Source organism: Falco naumanni, chromosome 8, assembly GCF_017639655.2.
Source record: "Falco naumanni isolate bFalNau1 chromosome 8, bFalNau1.pat, whole genome shotgun sequence".
Classification (NCBI taxonomy): Eukaryota; Metazoa; Chordata; class Aves; order Falconiformes; family Falconidae; genus Falco; species Falco naumanni.
Window position 1 is genome coordinate 43,042,549 of NC_054061.1, and position 6,000 is coordinate 43,048,548.

The 6,000-nt window shown below is 41.5% G+C and overlaps 1 protein-coding gene across 1 annotated transcript in view; it reads right to left on the bottom strand.

Moving 5' to 3' along the window:
- The window catches only part of LOC121092834 (sodium channel protein type 2 subunit alpha-like), a 77,829-nt gene extending 72,068 nt beyond the window's left edge, over positions 1-5,761 (bottom strand). The window contains exon 1 of the mRNA XM_040604436.1: positions 5,662-5,761. The gene's annotated coding sequence lies outside the window, so the exon portion shown is untranslated. The remainder of the gene's footprint in view (positions 1-5,661) is intronic.
- Positions 5,762-6,000: the final 239 nt, after the last annotated feature.

The following is a 6,000-nucleotide window of genomic DNA, read 5'->3' on the forward strand; positions in this document are numbered from 1 at the left end:
TACAGTCTAAGAACCTGACATTCATTTCTAGAGCAGAGTGACTTTGGTTTCAGTACAGAACACCCTACTTTTTATCTATGTCCCTCAGCACAATTATAATTGTTCAGCATATCCATGCAGTACTATTTAATTTTAATTTCCTATGATTTGTCAACTTAGAGCTGTCAAATAGGTTTTTTTAGATTAACAGAAACACTCTCTCACCCTCTGCATGCCTTGAAATAATTAGGTAATTGTTTGAATCTTGTGTGCCACTGGTCCATTTGGCCCTGTGTCCAACTCAAAAGAAATCCACAAAAATCAAGTCTAGCATCTTGCAGCAGGACGTGTATAATTTACCGAAATACAGAAAAATTCTTGAATCCACAAAAAAAATGTGGAAACCCACAAGGCTATGATAATTTCTGTACTCTTTTTTCACAACAGACAAAACTTCACAGAAAGCAAGTGTATGAAGACTTTGTTGGGAACTGAATCAACTTTCTACAGGAGAAAGCAAGAGACACCCTTAGTTTCGTAGTGCCTCACCAGTCTATTTCAGGCCTTTAGGCTTCTCTAAATTATTATCTCAGATATATTGGTATACACATTTTATGAGAAAAGTATGTGTCTTATTCCTAAATAGAAGACCACTGTGATTATTTAGAAACAAAATAAATGCAGATAATTTTTCTTCTAAGTGTTGATCATCACAAATCCAATCTGTTTACTTAGTGCTGCAAAGCCTCTGGAAGTCATTATTTTATGCCTTTTCGTCATCCATGAAGTAGTACATCATCACTGCCTGGAAGTAAAGAGCTCTGCGTGAATTCAGTGAAAGGACAAAGACGCAACAAGATGAAAATAAAATATGCCTCTAAGGGTTGGGAGACGGAAGGAGAGTGAAGGAAAGAAAGACGAAATAAGTGATCAAGGTTATTTGCTACTCCAGACAAATGGACTCTTCTTTGATTCAATTTATTAAATCTAATTAACAAAATATTCTTTCTTAAGCCACAGAAACGGTTACAAAATATCATTAAATATCCTCTCTGAAACATCATTAAGTATTAACCACAAGTACCTACAACCTGAAAGCTTTAAATCACGTCTTCTCTGTGACTTCTTCGTCTTACAAAAGAGAACTGAAAATTGATCTATGACTTGAAGGCCATACAATAGATTCACGCCTTTAAGATTACAAAGGTAAATAAGTGTAACAATTCTTGTTGTTCTTACTTACTCATATATTCTTTGTAAGTCCTCCAAGGTGTCACTCTAATTCTGAAATACCTTTTCCCACCTAAAACTGAGCGTCATGTTATTAATGAAGTGAGTAACCTGAGAGTAAGTTGAAATCTCTTTTTACAAAAAGAGCTGTATACTCTTTTTAACATGGGAAAACATAGTAAATCCTTCTTAAAAATACATCAGTTTGCTTGCAAATAGGAAAATAATCTTTTGAGAATTAGTATCTATTGTTGAATACAAATATGAAGTTAATAAATTTTTCTTATTACATGTGGTGTAAACTATAGAGCTTTAAATTACCTAATACAATGGTCCACTACGTCATGTAGTTACACCCTTTGAAATCTCATGCACAGGGTACAGAAGAAATCAGACTGTGTTAAGAATTCTGAATCCAACAGTGACAGGACTGACTGCAGGCAGAGGTCAAACAAGCTACTATCTTACACCCTCTAAAGCAGACTGTGAGATCAACAGAAGCTCAGCACAACCCATCACCACCACTGTCCTACACAAACGCTGGAGTCCAAGCCCCCAGACAGAAATACTGTAACAGAAAAGGAATTGTATTTTTACTAGGATAGAAGAAAAAAATAGATTACACCATGAAAATCAGTGTGTCCTACCCAGTAAGTGGCTCTATTCCTGGATGAGATCCCTCTGACTGTCCTGAACATGAGGTCTCTATTTTAAATAAAGATCTTTCAAATTTTGATGGATTAGTGAGGAAGGCAGTCACCTTCATGGCACCCTTAACATAAGATGACTCCAAACATGAAGTTCCTTCATCCCCACTGCTCTTTCTTTAGACATGTTTACCTAAGCAGTGCCTCCACGTACTATTTACCTCAGTAAGTGTGAATGCTTTTAGAGCCCCACTCTCTCCTTCCTTGCCTCAGCTGGCCTGTATGTATCCAAGGACAACCCACACTGTAAGTACTCTATCCAGTAATTTCAGGTCCTGAATAATGACCCTTCCCTTCCCCCACCAACTATCTAGTTGGGCGAAGAAAAAAAATTACAACACCCAGTGCACCAGACAAATAAATCCAGTAAAACTTGTAGCAGCTCATAAGTTTTTTCAACAAAAGGCTGCAGAGTATAAATATATTGTACCTACACGATATATTGTAACTGTGTTCCTCTGTCTCTAACTGTATGGATTAACCTGGTTATACATGTTAAAAACTCTGATGGTACTGCATATCTTGCAGTCACAAATATGTCACAAAAATGCATCTCAAAGAGGCTTGTTGGAGCATCGCTGTTGTTTTCCCTTACTTAACTTGTTGAACTCCAGGCAAGAAAATTTCATGATGTGACTTTGAAACAAAGAGTCCAATCTTGATAGAGAACTTGACTGAACTTCTATGGAAATAACTGTATTAAACTTACCAGCACAAATATGAAAATATATTCAAGTTTCTGTAGTGGTTCCCCTCCCACATGCAACTAATGCATGCAATATCGTTTAATTTTGCTTTTAAATTTCTGCTTTGCTACTCAGTTTCTACAGTGGATTTCTTCCAAGACTTCAAGAAAATTATTTTAAATGGAACTTATTACATCATACAGGAAAATGCAGCCTCTATTTAGAAATGTGAGAAAGGGTTTCTCTCCTATCTGGAAATCAACTAGTTAACGGTGACATAAAACCTTAACAAGAGGAACAAGACATTAATGGGAAATCTCCCCTGGTAACAGACCAATGTGCTTTGAACACAAGTGCTTCAACCAGCACAACCACTCAACATTGAGAATGATTCAACTCTCCCTAAGGAGCCTGACATCTGTGATTATTACTGATAAATACATCCTTGTCCTGGGCTGAGCTTACAATTTATTTCAACAGGAGGTAAAAGTCTTTTTGAAGATTAAATTATACCAGTTTTCTCTCCATGTGTTCTGGACTGTATGCACATACACAGTCCCAGAGGACATGCTGCAGGAGGCGTCTAACTCAGTGTCCCTATACAAAAATTAAATGAGGACATACGTACTTGAAGGATTAGATGCAGGGACAACAGTATGTTTCCTTGGACTGGAATAAGATGGAATGTCCTCTACATACTATCACTGCTTGTTAGTAATAAGCATGTATTAACAATAAATTAGATGCGCTTATATGAAGCAAAACAAAAAGTATTTATCTTTTCAGCATTACCTCAAAGCTTTGTCTTTGCCTCAAACAAGATAAGTGAGTTTTAAAATAAAATACTGAAGGCAAAACCTATCAATATCGTACTGCTGGTAATAAAAGCTTAGATTAACAAAATATATTTAAAAGTCTGGGAATTGGTTCATGCCTCACACTATTTACCTGCACTTTGCGTTTCTTTTAATGTGTGTAATTTTAGCAATAAAAAATCTGATCCACTCACTTCCATTTCTCTCCATTGAACTTCAGCTGCAAACACTGAATAGCATTTTAAATATGGAAGGGGCAATGTTTGATTTTTTGTCTCTTAGGAACAACAGAAAAGTATCTATCAATGTCTAAGATTTTCACAAATCTTATATTTTCATCAGATCTGCATTGGTGTAAATTTCTATGTACACCTTTAGAAGACCATTTAAAAAACACAGCATTTTTTAAAAAATGTAAGAAAACAAAACCCCCAAGAGCCTAGATGAAACTAACTTCTTGAAACCCTAACACTTCCAGGTGACAGGGATGGAGTGTGGGTAAAGATGACATTAAACCCCTTGGACTGGCTGATGGCCAGCCTGGCCCTTGGCAAACTTGCCGTACCCTGTGCACACCTCTGGCCACCCCAAGCCTCGGTGTGTGATGCACACAGCGGAGCAATGCCTTCCCACCCTGACACACCCTTTCCCAGCAGTACCATCCAAGGAGCTGTTGTGCTTCTCACAGAGCCAACATACAGAATGGCTTTGGCAAACAGCAGGAACGATGCAGCAAATGATCAGATTTTAATAAAAAAGTGATTTTCAATCCAGTTAGAAGCCAGAAGATGTTTCCCGAGACACACACTATTGACATGAAAATGGCAGTGCCAGAACTGCTTTTCATTCCATGTGAAAATTCACACCTTAATGGTGCTGTGGTGCTACTCATCAAATGGTAAACATGTCATTTCAAAAATTCGTCTTACAAAATACTAAGTTTGTAGATTGTTTTTCTGTTGCTAACTCTGCATATAACTGCATATATTTGCTCTTCAATAAGTTCAACCAAAGGGAAAAAAAAATAAATCAAAATTTCCCTACCACTAGTTAATTTTGCTTTTCACATTCCACTCAAACTAGTAGTCTTTTTAATATATTTCAGAAACAATGCAATACTTTGGTAATAAAGAAACATAGATTGGATTTCTCAAGTTAAACTGCAAAACCTGAATTTACATAAGTAGGGGAAAAGCACACTAAAATTAAATTTCTTGATGAAAGACTTCCCACTGCATGACTTTTCATAAATCGACCATGTACGTTTGTATATGGGTTGCTCCCCTCCGCTTTCCTACCAAGATTTCCACTGCTGTGGAAAGCATGAAGCACACTTTTCTGAATTACTACTCTTGGAGTACAAGTCACAACAAACCAAGTTAGATAAACAAAGTAACTTTACCCGGAGTACAAGATGTGATGCAAGAAGTTTAGAGTTAAGGTAATAAGGCGCATAAAACAACTAACGTCTTGGGTCTTTATTTTCTACACAAATATCCAGCAGATGAGGCTGCCCAAGCTGAGAACATGCTGTTCTTCCCAGCTTTTCCTGTTGCTCCCTCCCTCCCCTCTCTGTGCTTCTACTATTTTTCCACAGATGTGGTCACCAGCACTTAGCAACCAAGGGGACATGATGGCACAGAGAAAAATCCTCCATCTAGAGCTCACCCTGCTCCACCTCTGTGGCTGCAAACTATCACGGCAAATTAGGAAGAATGTGTTTTCTTTGTTGCCTCAGAGACACCAGGTGGGACCTCAGAGGCAGCTTGGTGTGAGCTGGATTTTCTTGTCTGGGTGGGTGTACGGGGAAGAATTTAACAAGCAGGAGACTAAGAGAACCGGAGTCTTGCTGGTAAAACGGCTCCCAGATGCTAACGCCCATGAGGGGAAAGAGGGAAAGAAAGAGGGAAAGAGGGAAAGAGGGAAAGAGGGAAAGAGGGAAAGAGGGAAAGAGGGAAAGAGGGAAAGAGGGAAAGAGGGAAAGAGGGAAAGAGGGAAAGAGGGAAAGAGGGAAAGAGGGAAAGAGGGAAAGAGGGAAAGAGGGAAAGAGGGAAAGAGGGAGCCAGGTACCAGGGTGATGGGAAAGAGAAAAGTGATAGAAAAACAAGGGAACACCACCTACTGCTGCTCAGCGCTCCAGCCCTCCTGCCGGGCGGGGAAGCGGCAGAGGGCCTCGCCACCGGCAGCTGAGAGGAAAGTCCGCACAAAACCCCGCGCACACGACGGAGGAAAGCCAATACTCACTTCACCCATGCCACAGGTAGGTGCTGCCTCCGCGCTGCAGGGCGGCCGCCGCCTCCCAGCCGCTGGGGCCGTCACCGCCCCGCCGCAGCCACCGCCCCCGTCAGCCTCGCCCGGCCCCGCCAGCGAAGCGGCCGCGCCCGCCGCAGCAGCAGCAGCGCCCCCTGGCGGAGGCCGCGGGCCGGGCGGGGCCGCAGGGCGCGGCGGGGGCCGGGGCGCGGCGGGGCGGGCCGGGCCGCGCCGCTCGGCCGCGGGTCGGGAGCGGAGGCAGCGCGCAGGGGGCGCCGCGGGGGAGGGGCGCCGGGCGGTGCGGCTGCTGGGGGGCGGCCGGTAAACACGTCC